Here is a 14839-nt window from a genome sequence, read left to right on the forward strand (position 1 = left end):
TTAACTAGGCAAGTCAGTAAGACCAAATTCTTATTTTCAATGACGGCCTAGGAACAGTGCAAGGGCCTTGTGCAAGGGCAGAACGACATATTTTTTACCTTGTTAGCTATTCTTCTCTCCTCCCATCCTCCTATCCTACCTCCTATCCCTCTCTCCTCCTATCCTCCTCTCCTCCCATCCTCCTATCCTTCTCTCCTCCATCCTCCTATCCTCCCTCCTATCCCTCTCTCCTCCATCTTCCTATCCTCCCTCCTATCCTTCTCTCCTCCATCCTCCTATCCTCCCTCCTATCCTTCTCTCCTCCATCCTCCTATCCTCCCTCCTATCCTTCTCTCCTCCATCCTCCTATCCTTCCTCCTATCCCTCTCTCCTCCATCCTCCTATCCTCCCTCCTATCCTTCTCTCCTCCATCCTCCTATCCTCCATCCTCCTATCCTCCCTCCTATCCCTCTCTCCTACTATCCTCCAATCCTCCTCTCATCCTCTTTTCCTTTTTCCTCCCATCCTCTTGTCCTCCTCATATCCACAGTGATGAAAGTCAACAGCAGGGATTTGGACACAGCATCTCAACAGAGAGAAAGAATAATGGGAGATCGATGGAGAACGAGGGAGATAGAGAAATGGAGAAAGAGAGGCAGAGTCAAAAAGCCCTGTATCATACTTCAGCTGTCTGTATGATCTCTTTAACCCACAGCTTCTCTCGCTCAGTCCCCCCAGATCATTCTATGGAGTTAAACAAGGATTTAGGAGGGTCTGGAGCAGGATTCAAATAGTATTAGAGCTTTCAAATATTCTCCTAAAGGACTAAACTCTCCAATATATATTTTTTTAGCTGACAGCTTTCTAGACAGCTTTCTATTCAATCAGTCAAATGACTGATTATTTCCCTATCCTGATGGTCAAACTCTAGCCTCTAGGCTGCTTGGCTGCTTTATTTTACACGTACATTGTAGTCATTTGGCAAACGCAGAGCGACTTACAGTTAGTACATTCATCTTAAGATTGCTAGACAAGACATATTACAGTCACATTAAGTACCTTTTTCTTCAATAAAGTACACTCGGAAAGTATTCAGATCCCTTCTCTTTTTCCACATTTTGTTACGTTACAGCATTATTCTAAAATGGATTAAAACAGTATAGAATCTCATCAATCCACACGCAATACCCCATTATGACATCACAATACCCCATAATGACAAAAGTGAAAACAGGATATTACATATTTACTTATTTAAATTATTATTCAGACCCTTTGCTATGAGAATCAAAATTGAGCTCAGGTGCATCTTGTTTCCATTTATCATCCTTGAGATGTTCCTAAAACATAAAGCATCGAAGGTCCACAAGAACACAGTGGCCGCCCTGCCAAACTGAGCAATCGGGGGAGAAGGGCCTTGGTCAGGGAGGTGACCAAGATACCGATGGTCACTCTAACAGAGCTCCAGAGTTTCTCTGTGGAGATGGGAGAACCTTCCAGAATGACAACCATCTGTGCAGCACTCCAACAATCAGCCCTTTAAGGTAGAGTGGCCAGACGGAAGCCACTCCTCAGTAAAAAGCACATGACAGCCCGTTTGGAATTTACCTAAAGGACATTCAGACCATGAGAAACAAGATTCTCTGGTCTAATGAAACCAAAATTGAACTCTTTGGCCTGAATTCCAAGTGTCACGTCTGGAGGAAACCTGCCACCATCCCTAAGGTGAAGCATGGTGGTGGGAGCATCATGCTGTGTGGATGTTTTTCAGCGGCAGGGACCAGGAGACTGGTCAGGATCGAGGGAAAGATGAACGGAGCAGAGAGGTCCTTGATGAAAACCTGCTCCAGAATGCTCAGCACCTCAGACTGGGGCTAAGGTTTCACCTTCCAACAGGACAACGACCCTAAGCACACAGCTAAGACAACACAGGTGTGGCTTCTTGATAGGTTTCTGAATGTCTTTGAGTGGCCCAGCCAGAACCCGATCGAACATCTCTGGAGAGACCTGAAAATAGCTGTGCAGCAACATTCCCTATCCAATTTGACAGAGCTTGAGAGGATCTGCTGAGAAGAATGCGAGAAACTCCACAAATACAGGTATACCAATCTTGTAGCATCATACCCAAGAAAACTGGAGACTGCAATCGCTGCAAAAAGTACTTCAACAAAGTACTGAGTGAAGGGTCTGAATACTTATGTAAATGTGATGTTTCAGATTTACATTTTTCATAAATTTGCACACAAAATAAAAATTGTTGCTTTGTTATTATGGGGTATTATGTGTAGATTGATGAGGGGGGGTAAATCTATTTAATTAATTTTAGAATAAGGCTGTAACGTCACAAAATGGGAAAAGAAGTGGTGGTTTGAATACTTTCCAAATGTGCTGTATATACAAAAGTATATTAATGGATTTGGCTTTTGGGACCCGTTGCTGACAGGTATATAAAATTGAGCACACCGCCATGCAATCTCCATAGACAAACATTGGCAGTAGAATGGCATTATTGAAGAGCTCAGTGACTTTCAGGATGCTACCTTTCCAACAAGTCAGTTTGTCAAATGTCTGCTAGAGCTGCCCTGGTCAACTCTAAGTGCTGTCATTGTGAAGTGGAAAGTCTAGGAGCAACAATGGCTCAGCCGCGAAGTGGTAGGCCACACAAGCTCACAGAACAGGACAGCCGAGTGCTGAAGCGCGTAGCACGTAAAAATCGTCTGTCTTCGGTTGCAACACTCCCTATGGAGTTCCAAACTGCCTCTGGAAGCAATGTCAGCACAACAACTGTTCGTCGGGAGCTTCATGAAATGGTTTTCCATGGCCGAGCAGCCTCACACAAGCCTAAGTTCACCATGCGCAATGCCAAGCACCAAGCCATTGGACTCAGGACCAGTGGAAACGCGTTCTCTGGAGTGATGAATCACGCTTTACCCTCTGGCAGTCCAACGGACAATCTGGGTTTGGTGCCAGGAGAAGGCTACCTGTCTGATTGCATAGTGCCAACTGTAAAGTTTGGTGGAGGATGAATAATGGTCTGGGCTGTTTTTCATGGTTTGGACTGGGCCCCTTTGTTCCAGTGAAGGGAAATCTTAACTCTACAGCATACATTCTAGATGATTCTGTGCTTCCAACTTTATGGCAACAGTTTGGGGAAGGCCATTTCCTTTTTCAGCATGACAATACCCCTGTGCACAAAGTGAGGTCCATTCAGAAATGTTCTGGAAGAACTTGACTGGCCTGCACAGAGCCCTGACCTCAACCCCATCGAACACCTTTGGGATGAATTGGAACACCGACTGAGGCTCTTGTGGCTGAATGGAAGCAAGTCCCCTCAGCAATGTTCCAACATCTAGTGGAAAGCATTCCCAGAAGAGTGGAGGCTGTTACAGCAGCAAAGATTAGATAATATTTAGGTTTTTTGTGTGTTTTGGTTGATGGGGGGAGGCTGAGATCTCTTTTTTAAGATATTCTCTCCCGTATGGGTGGGACAGCCAAGAGAACACAGGTGGTGTGAGACAGAGAGAGACAGACAGACAGACAGACAGACAGACAGACAGACAGACAGACAGACAGACAGACAGACAGACAGACAGACAGACAGACAGACAGACAGACAGACAGACAGACAGACAGACAGACAGAAACGAAAACACAAGCAATGTAAACAAGTTTCAGAGGGAGAGTTGGGAAAAGTTAGCAAAATCATAAAAGACTCGCAAAAGCTGACGAGAGAGAGATGGGTAAACTGCTTCTCCAATCTTTTTGGCTCTATAACAAAGAACAAACAGATCAACTATAAAAGACTACCAGAACCCACTGGATTCTCCAATTACCTTGAATGAACTACAGGACAAAATACAAACCCTCCAACCCAAAAAGACCTGTGGTGTTGATGGTATCCTCAATGAAATGATCAAATATACAGACCACAAATTCCAATTGGCTAAAATAAAACTCTTTAACATCATCCTTAGCTCTGACATCTTCTGCAAAATTTGGAACCAAGGGCTGATCACCCCAATCCACAAAAGTGGAGACAAATTTGACTCCAATAACTATCTTGGGATATGCGTCAACAGCAATCTTGGGAAAATCCTCTGCATTATCATTAACCGCAGACTCGTACATTTCCTCAGTGAAAACAATGTACAGAGCAAATGTCAAATTGGCTTTTCACAAAATTATCTTACGACAGACCACGTATTCACCCTGCACACCCTAATTGACAAACAAAGAAACCAAAATAAAGGCAAAGTCTTCTCATGCTTTGTTGATTTCAAAAAAGCCTTCCAGTCAATTTGGCATGAGGGTCTGCTATTCAAATTGATGGAAAGTGGTGTTGGGGGAAAAACATACGACATTATAAAATCCATGTACAGAAACAAAAAGTGTGCGGTTAAAATAGGCAAAAAACACACACATTTCTTCCCACAGGGTCGTGGTGTGAGACAGGGATGCAGCTTAAACCCCACCATCTTCAACATATATATCATCGAATTGGCGAGGGCGCTAGAAAAAATTATAATAACACCAAAATAATGGTGTTCCAAAAATGGTCCAGTCGCCACTACCACAAATACAAATGCCATCTAGACACCGTTGCCCTAGAGTGCCACAGGTAACTTCCACAAAGCTTTGAACGATCTGAGAGACAAGGCAAGAAGGGCATTCTATGCCATCAAAAGGAACATAAAATTCAACATACCAATTAGGATCTGGCTAAAAATACTTGAATCAGTCATAGAACCCATTGCCCTTTATGGTTGTGAGGTCTGGGGTCCGCTTACCAACCAAGAATTCACAAAATGGGACAAACACCAAATTGAGACTCTGCATGCAGAATTCTGCAAAAAGATCCTCCGTGTACAACATAGAACACCAAATAATGCATGCAGAGCAGAATTAGGCCGACACCTGCTAATTATCAAAATCCAGAAAAGAGCAGTTAAATTCTACAACCACCTAAAAGGAAGCGATTCCAAAACCTTCCATAACAAAGCCATCACCTACAGAGAGATTAACCTGGAGAAGAGTCCCTTAAGCAAGCTGGTCCTGGGGCTCTGTTAACAGGCACAAACACACCTCACAGAGCTCCAGGACAGCAACACAATTAGACCAAACCAAATCATGAGGAAACAAAAAGATAATTACCTGACACATTGGAAAGAATTAACAAAAAAACTGAGCAAACTAGCATGCTATTTGGCCCTAAATAGAGAGTACACAGTGGCAGAATACCTGACCGCTGTGACTGACCCAAACTTAAGGAAAGCTTTGACTCTGTACAGACTCAGTGAGCATAGCCTTGCTGTTGAGAAAGGCCACCGTAGGCAGACCTGGCTCTCAAGAGAAGACAGGCTATGTGCACACTGCCCACAAAATGAGGTGGAAACTGAGCTGCACTTCCTAACTTCCTGCCCAATATATGACTATATTAGAGACACAAATTTCCCTCAGATTACACAGATCCACAAAGAATTCGAAAACAAACCCGAGTTTGCTAAACTCCCATATCTACAGGGTGAAATACCACAGTGTGCCATCACAGCAGCAAGATTTGTGGCCTGTTGCAACAAGAAAACGTCAACCAGTGAAGAACAAACACCATTGTAAATACAACCCATATTTATGCTTATTTATTTTCCCTTTTGTACTTTAACCATTTGTACATGGTTACAACACTGTATTTTTTTTGTTTATATGACATTTGTAGTGTCTTTATTCTTTTGGAACTTCTGTGAGTGTAATGTTTACTATTCATTTTTATTGTTTATTTCCCTTTTGCATATTATCTGCTTCACTTGCTTTGGCAATATTAACATATGTTTCCCATGCCAATAAAGCCCCTTGAATTGAATTGAGAGAGAGAGAGAGTAGCATGTGTGTGACTATATTAAAACTGGAGAAGGCTGAAACTGGGAGAAGGGAAGGCAGCTCTCATTTAGAGAGTTTTGATCTGAGAGATGTTAATTGCTTGATAGAGCTGATAGAGTCCTGATAGAGCTGATAGAGTCCTTATAGAGCTGATAGAGTCCTCATAGTCCTGATAGAGTCCTTATAGAGCTGATAGAGTCCTGATAGTGTCATTATGGAGTCCTTATAGTCCTGATAGAGTCCTGATAGAATTCTTATAGAGCTGATAGTCATTTTAGTCCTGATAGAGTCCTTATGGAGCTGATTGAGTCCTGATAGAGTCCTTAAAGTCCTGACAGAGTCTTTATAGAGCTGATAGAGTCCTTATGTTCCTGATAGAGTCCTTATAGAGCTGAGAGAGTCTTTATAGTCCTGACAGAGTCCTTTAAGAGCTGACAGTCCTTATGGAGCTGATAGAGTCCTTATAGTCCTGATAGAGTCCTTATAGTCCTGATAGAGTCCTTATGGAGCTGATAGAGAAGATAGTCCTGATAGTGTCCTTATGGAGCTGATATAGTCCTTATAGAGTCCTTATAGTCCTGATAGAGTCCTTATTGGAGCTGATAGAATCCTTATAGAGCTGATAGAGAAGATAGTCCTTATAGTCCTGATAGAGTCCTTATGGAGCTGATAGAGTCCTTATGGAGCTGATGGAGTCCTTATAGTCCTGATAGAGACCTTATATTCCTGATAGAGTCCTTATTGGAGCTGATAGAATCCTTATAGAGCCGATAGAGAAGATAGTCCTTATAGTCCTGATAGAGTCCTTATGGAGCTGATAGAGTCCTTATAGTCCTGATAGAGACCTTATATTCCTGATAGAGTCCTTATTGGAGCTGATAGAATCCTTATAGAGCTGATAGAGAAGATAGTCCTTATAGTCCTGATAGAGTCCTTATAGTCCTGATAGAGACCTTATATTCCTGATAGAGTCCTTATTGGAGCTTATAGAATCCTTATAGAGCTGATAGAGAAGATAGTCCTTATATAGTCCTTATGGAGCTGATAGAGTCCTTATAGTCCTGATAGTCCTTATAGTCCTGATAGAGACCTTATATTCCTGATAGAGTCCTTATTGGAGCTGATAGAATCCTTATAGAGCTGATAGAGAAGATAGTCCTTATAGAGTCCTTATGGAGCTGATAGAGTCCTTATAGTCCTGATAGAGACCTTATATTCCTGATAGAGTCCTTATTGGAGCTGATAGAATCCTTATAGAGCTGATAGAGAAGATAGTCCTTATAGAGTCCTTATGGAGCTGATAGAGTCCTTATAGTCCTGATAGAGTCCTTATTGGAGCTGATAGAATCCGTATAGAGCTGATAGAGAAGATAGTCCTTATAGAGCTGATAGAGTCCTTATAGTCCTGATAGAGTCCTTATAGAGCTGATAGAGTCCTTATAGAGCGGATATCGTCCTTATAGTCCTGATAGAGTCCTTATAGAGCTGATTGAGTCCTTATGGTCCTGATAGAGTCCTTATAGAGCTGAGAGAGTCTTTATAGAGCTGATAGAGTCCTTATAGAGCGGATATAGCCCCTAGCCCCTATTACAGGGGCTGAGTCACTGGCTTACTGGTGCTCTTCCATGCCGTCCCTAGAAGGGGTGTATCACTTGAGTGGGTTGAGTCACTGACGTGGTCTTCCTGTCTGGGTTGGTGCCCCCCCCCCCCCCCCCCCTTGGGTTGTGACGTGGCGGAGACCTTTGTGGGCTATACTCGGCCTTGTCTCAGGATGGTAAGTTGGTGGTTGAAGATACCCCTCTAATGGTGTGGGGGCTGTGCTTTGGCAAAGTGGGTGGGGTTATATCCAGCCTGTTTGGCCCTGTCCGGGGGTAACATCGGATGGGGCCACAGTGTTTATGCTGCAGTATTTATGCTGCAGAAGTTTATGTGTCGCGGGGCTAGGGTCAGTCTGTTAAATCTGGAATATTTCTCCTGTCTTATCTGGTGTCCTGTGTGAATATAAGTATGCTCTTTCTTTCTTTCTTTCTTTCTTTCTTTCTTTCTTTCTTTCTTTCTTTCTTTCTTTCTTTCTTTCTTTCTTTCTTTCTTTCTCTCGGAGGAGGAGGAGAGAGAAATCCCCTGAGCCCTAGGACCATGCCTCAGGACTACCTGGCATGATGACTCCTTGCTGTCCCCAGTCCACCTGGCCGTGCTGCTGCTCCAGTTTCAACTGTTCTGCCTGCAGCTAAGGAACCCTGACCTGTTCACCGGACGTGCTACCTGTCCCAGACCTGCTTTTTTCAACTCTCTAGAGACAGCAGAAGCAGTAGAGATACTCTCAATGATCGGCTATGAAAAGCCAACTGACATTTACTCTTGAGGTGCTGACCTGTTGCACCCTCGACAACTACTGTGATTATTATTATTTGACCATGTTGGTCATTTATGAACATCTTGGCCATGTTCTGTTATAATCTCCACCCGGCACAGCCAGAAGAGGACTGGCAACCCCTCATAGCCTGGTTCCTCTCTAGGTTTCTTCCTAGGTTTTCGCCTTTCTAGGGAGTTTTTCCTAGCCACCGTGCTTCTACACCTGCATTGCTTGCTGTTTGGGGCTTTAGGCTGGGTTTCTGAACAGCACTTTGTGGCATCAGCTGATGTAAGAAGGGCTTTATAAATACATTTGATTTGATTTGATAGAGTCCTTATAGAGCTGATAGAGAAGATAGTTCTTATAGAGCAGATAGAGTCCTTATAGAGCTGATAGAGTCCTTACAGTCCTGATAGAGTCCTTATAGAGCTTATAGAGCTGATAGAGTCCATGTAGTCCTGATAGAGTCCTTATAGAGCTGATAGAATCCTTAAGGAGCTGATAGAGTCATTATATTCCTGATAGAGTCCTTATAGAGCTGATAGAGAAGATAGTCTTTATGGAGCGTTTACTTCAATTGTAGCTACCATGCAAACGCAGGGCTAATGGTCGTTATGGAACTTTAAGTCTAATTACTGTACCAGACAAGCAGATGCTTCTAGCTTCTCTCTCTCCTCTCTGTCTCTCTTTCATTCTCTCTTTCTCTCTCACTCTCTTTCACTCTCAATCTCTCTCTCTGTCTCTTTCATTCTCTTTCTCTCTCTCTGTCTCTCTTTCACGCTCTCTCTCTCACCCTCTCTCTCTCTCTCTGTCTCTCTCTTCCTCTCTCTTCCTCTCTCCCTCTCTCTCTGTGTCTCTGTCCCTCTCCCTCTCTCTCTCTCTGTGTCTCTCCCTCTCTCTCTGGGTGTCTCTCTCCCTCTCCCTCTCTCTCTCTCTCTCTCTCTCTCTCTCTGTCTCTCTCTCACCCTCTCTCTCTCTCTCTCTCTCTGTCTCTCTCTTCCTCTCTCCCTCTCTCAAATTCATTCTCTAAGAGCATCTTTATTATGACTGTTGAAGTGTCTCTTCAGAAGGCTGTGAAACTTTTTCCTTACGTTTGTTTGTTAATTCAACGTTGTGTTTGCGTGGTTGGTTTGTAGCTCAGTGCTCACTAGGCGCTAGCTCCTCTCGTCCTCGTCCTCCCAGAACATGATTACAATCAGTATAAACAGTTTTATTCTAGGCTGGCTCAGGGAACACTGTGTGTGTGCATGTGTGTCTGGGAATGGCATATTTTATTTATGGGTGCCCGGACACCGTCGGTTTAATCCAGCAATAGTAATTTCTCCAAGAGGGTGTTAGTTACTGGGGGGGTTGTGATGTGGTGGTGCGGAGATACTAATCCCAGCTGGGGTTGATTTGCAATTCAGGCTCTTTGGCGCTAGAAGGATAGTCGTTGCTTAGTTTTACATTGAGAAAGTAGACAAGAGCTTTTATATCCTGTCATGCTGAACGGTAGAGAGGGGACATTACAGTCTGTAGCACCACAGCTGATTGTTGCTAATGTGTGTCAAATCAAATCAAAGTTTATTTTAATCATTATTACAAATCAAAGTTTATTTGAAATTTGTGTGCGTTCTATTCGGATGAGGAGGCTTTTGATTGGTGTGAGTTGAGATGAGATGAGGGGGGGACATCAGATTGCTTTCTAAACGTGTGGGGAAGGCAGATGTTTTATTGCAGCCTTTATAGGACCCACTCGAAAATGAGATATATGTTCTCTGTAAGATTTTTGGCAACTCAATTGGTAATTTCTGTAACAAAGAAGCTGGGAGTCAGGAAGCAGGCGCAGTCGGGGAGAACACGAAGAATAAACAATACAGTAACAAGAGCGCCGTCGGGACATGGAAATAGAGCCAATAACGCCTGATGGGAAATAACTACAGAGGGCTATATATATATATGGGAGTAATCAGGAAGGTGATAGAGTCCAGGAGTGCCTGATGATGAAGCGCAGGTGTGCGTAATGATGGGTAGCTAGGGCCGGTGGTTAGTAAACTGGCAACGTCGAACGCCGGAGGAGAGGAGTGTCACGACTTCCGCCGAAGTCGTTCTCTCTCCTTGTTCGGGCAGCGTTCGGCGGTCGACGTCACCGGTCTTCTAGCCATCGCCGATCCACCTTTCATTTTCCATTTGTTTTCTACACACCTGGTTTCATTCCCCAATTACATGTTCATGTAATTAACCCTCTGTTTCCCCCATGTTTTTGTGCGTGATTGTTTCTATGTTCATTCGGTACGTTATGGCTGGTTTTCGACGGGTGCTGTTTTTTCTCCGGTCCGTAATTGATTACCGTTTATTGTTGGTCAAGTGTATTTGTTACCTTGTGCCTTTATTTTGAGTAAAGTACGTTGCTCACTCATTCTGCTCTCCTGCGCCTGACTTCATGCACCAGCTACACCCACCTTCTGACAAGGAGAGGGAGTAGACATGACAATTTCAATCAATGAGAAATAGGCCTGCTGTATTACCCATTGATTGTTGAACATTATAAATATTATATTATGATCTCTGGCTAACAGCCATGCCAGTTCAGACATCCTCTGTTAACCTAGTGTCCTTGAAGTGCATCAGATTGGTTTATGAACATGAGAAAATTGGTTTATGATGGTTTTTTTTTAATGCCCTCTTCAAGTACGATCATTTTGAAAATTTGGAGTGCATCTGGAATATTTCCTGCTGTTCAATTACATACACTGATTGACCCCAATTATCTTGTTCTTCTTATTGTCTCTTATTTTGTCTGTGCCAGTCTCCAGCAACCCAGTTGTTCCAGAAACCCTGTGTCCTTGAGGTGTGCTGAGCAGTGCTGAGCCTGCTGATGGTGGCTTGATGGTTTGTGTGCCGCAGTCCTCCCAGCCCAACATAAGTGCTGTTCCTGATGTGTTGCAGTGTTAATGGACAGAATATACTAAAATCTCTCTGCTGTTCTGGAGTGGAGAGGACAGATCGATTATGAACCAACCACCCTTTCCAATAATGGGCAGAAAGGACAGCATGTGCGTGGAGGTGGTGTGTGTGTGGGGGGGGCTAGTGTGTTTGTGTTCTTTAATAAACCCCATTACATAGTCAAACATAATAACTCTATGCAAATCTGAAATTAATTTCTAAATAAACTTGAGGCTTGGTCCAAAAGTAGTGCACTACATAGGGAATAGGGTGCCATTGGGTCCTGGTCTAAAGTGGTGCACTACATAGGGAATAGGGTGCTCACCCAACATAAGAGTTGGTTCCTGTGTCACATCACAGAGAGAAGAAGTCCCTCATGGCAGCATTTATTGATTTGTTCTAGTGGAACATCTTAATTACACACCAGTCGTTGTCCTTGTGGAACATCTTAATTACACACCAGTCGTTGTCCTTGTGGAACATCTTAATTACACACCAGTCGTTGTCCTTGTGGAACATCTTAATTACACACCAGTCGTTGTCCTTGTGGAACATCTTAATTACACACCAGTCTTTGTCCTTGTGGAACATCTTAATTACACAGCAGTCTTTGTCCTTGTGGAACATCTTAATTACACAGCAGTCTTTGTCCTAGTTAAATAAATGTTAATAAAAAAGAAATTAAATGTAATTTTTAAAACATTTAAATAGTGGAACACCTTAATTACCTTTGTCTTATTCTAGCAAGTCGGGATCATCCTTGTCTGGCAGGGAAACTTTATTTTTATTGTTGAAATTTTGTTGCATTATTTAACCTTAACATTTTTATTTAGGTGAATTTTATAAGTGAAAATTATTCATTTTCATGTCGGCTTTATGCATTTGTCCAGAGCAATTTAAAAAAGTGCAATAATTTACAATAAAATAAATTATATATAGTTTCTTGCAATAGCCCTATGTGACCTTAAATCATATTTCTCTTAAAACTGTGATTCCTAAAAGATGTGTCCAGAGATTTGGTCAACTCTGTCAGATTTGTCTCAAATCCTAAATGAATCAGGAATGAGCAGGGACAGCTATACCCTTAAGGACCCCTTATTCATATCCTCATTACATGTAGTACAACAAAACCACTCATAGTCTGTAAAGTTCTCTACTTTTGAAAGAATTAAACAATATTGGAATCACCATGGTGACAACCATAAACTGTCAACTCCATCTCCCTGATAGATTAAGATAGTATATTTATGTTGGTTCAAACATGTTACATTTAATTAGGTTTTAGAGTCATAAATCAACTGAGGAAAAACTAAATTGCTAGTGTGTATACTACTTTAATGAAGAAAAATTCAAGTTTTGTCAACTTCGTAAAACGTAAACTCCCTCAGAGTGCTGAAAGATTTGATAGAATGGTTATGTTTTTGGGGGGAATTTTAAAGTGAATAATTCCATATATTACAAATGTTTGCATTGAACCTTTCTTTTTAGGGGAAAAAAATATGTATGTTTGAGTTTCTGTCAACTCCTTCACTGATGGAGTCAATATTTTTTGCAATATTCTTACAAAAAAATGTTTTGCACTGTGCTTCAACATATGCTTAAACAATGGAATTATTTGCTGTGATAGACCTAAGGAATAATGTTTACTTTATAAATGTTGTTATATGTAATAAATCTAGAAAAACATGCCAAAATACTAACGAAATGAGCCCTGGAACATTCAGTAGTGCTCTGAAACAAAACAAAAAGATTTTGGGAGATTTGTATTAAATATTTTAATAATCTAATGTTAGAATTAAAGGCCATTAAACACTTGAAGGCCATTAAACAAATGCATTTTATGGTGTCTGACAAAGTTGACATAAATCCAGTTTGTTACATCTTACGACAATATACTTTTTTTTTTTTTTTTTACAAAATTATGAGGTAGTTCCTTTACATGGTCATAGTTTGGTATATCAAAATATATACTTCAAATGTTGTTAATATTAAGAGTAATATACTGTATGAGCTCTAAAACAGAAACATTTTCAATCAGCCTCATGGCAAAATGTGTAATATATATATATATTTTTGGAGAGGGGGGCCTTGCTCGTGCCTTGCGGAGAGGCCCCGCGAAACTATAATACGCCAGGTACTATATATCTTCCAGTGAGGTACCATAGCAGGTATTATACGTCCTGTGTATTGGTGACTTCTGCAACAGAGATGTGACAGAGATGCTAGTAACTCAAGCCAATGCAGTGATTGAGGTCAAGGAAAAGTATAGACGACCTTCCTAGAGTTACAGAGCTGGGCTGTTGTTGCTGACTAGCGACTTCACACAACAATCATTGTGTACAACAAATCACTGTGTACATGAGACCAGCTGGGTTCAAACCAAGGTCTTTGGTGCACCATAGGATTGTGTTAGCCCACTGAACTAAAACCTGAGCTAAGCTGAAATCCAAGGCCTATGTTCAGCGATCCTCAAAAACTCTCGAAATACACGGCTGATGGAAACACACATTTCTAAAACCAGCCTGAAGGAAACATTTTGAATTAGTAAGTCATTTTGCCTACCCTTTCTAGAATAAACATTATTAATATTTAAATAATCCTCTGAATTTGGGGGAGAAAGTACTTCCCCCTCAAATGTGAACCAAGAGGACTAAGCAGTACCTTATTATGGATGAGCGCAAATTTCAATAACAACTTAACACAGAAACAGTTGAGAAAGTCTAGCTTACTCTCTCCCCGTGCCCTACCAATACTAACTGGTGTTTTGCAAGTACAGAACACGTCTGGTGTTTTGCAGACAGACTGGGAAGCTGCTGCTGTGCTGAATTGAATATGGATATTGTATCGCTAATAAGATGAACCTCCCAGTTGCCACCTGGCAGCTGCTGAGCTTGTTGTTTCCCAGATACAGAACACCAGGAGTGTGTCCCAAATGGCTCCTTATTCCCTATATAGTGCACTAGTATTGACCAAAAGTAGAACCAATAGAATAACTGGAAAACTACAAACCCCATCCACCTGGCACTCCAGGCAGGTTAAAACAAACAACTACAAACCCTATCCACCTGGCACTCCAGGCAGGTTAAAACAAACAACTACAAACCTTAAACAACTACAAACCCCATCCACCTGGCACTCCAGGCAGGTTAAAACAAACAACTACAAACCCCAAAGATTTAGAATAGTATCTGAACCCAGGTCTGCTGTGGATGTGTTATATAAGGGTGTCACGGTTGTCGTAAGAACGGGACCAAGGCACAGCGTGAGTATAGTTCCACATATTTAAGTGAAACTAACAAAACAAAATAACAAAACATACAAAGACCGTGAGGACGTAGTGCCCAAACACTACGGCGTGACAGTACCCCCTCCCAAAGGTGCTGACTCTGGCCGCATAACCTGAAACCAAATGGGGAGGGTAGAGGGGGTGATTAGTGTCGGTGGCGGCTCCGGTGCAGGTCATAGCCCCCGCCCAGACCCCGGATCCGGCCATCGTGCCGGGCTGAACGCCGTGCCTGGACTGGGCATCGGTGCAAAGGAGGACTCCGGCCATGGAGCTGGGTTGGATGCCGTGCCTGGACTGGGCACCGGCGCAGAAGAAGGCTCCGGCCATGGAGCGGGACAGGACGCTGTGCCTGGACTGGGCATCGGTGCAGAGGAAGGCTCCGGCCTTGGAGCTGGACTGGACGCCTTGCCTGGAAGCTCCGG

The sequence above is a fragment of the Salmo salar genome, chromosome 14 (genome assembly GCF_965601325.2).
Source record: "Salmo salar chromosome 14, fSalSal1, whole genome shotgun sequence".
In the NCBI taxonomy this organism is placed as follows: Eukaryota; Metazoa; Chordata; class Actinopteri; order Salmoniformes; family Salmonidae; genus Salmo; species Salmo salar.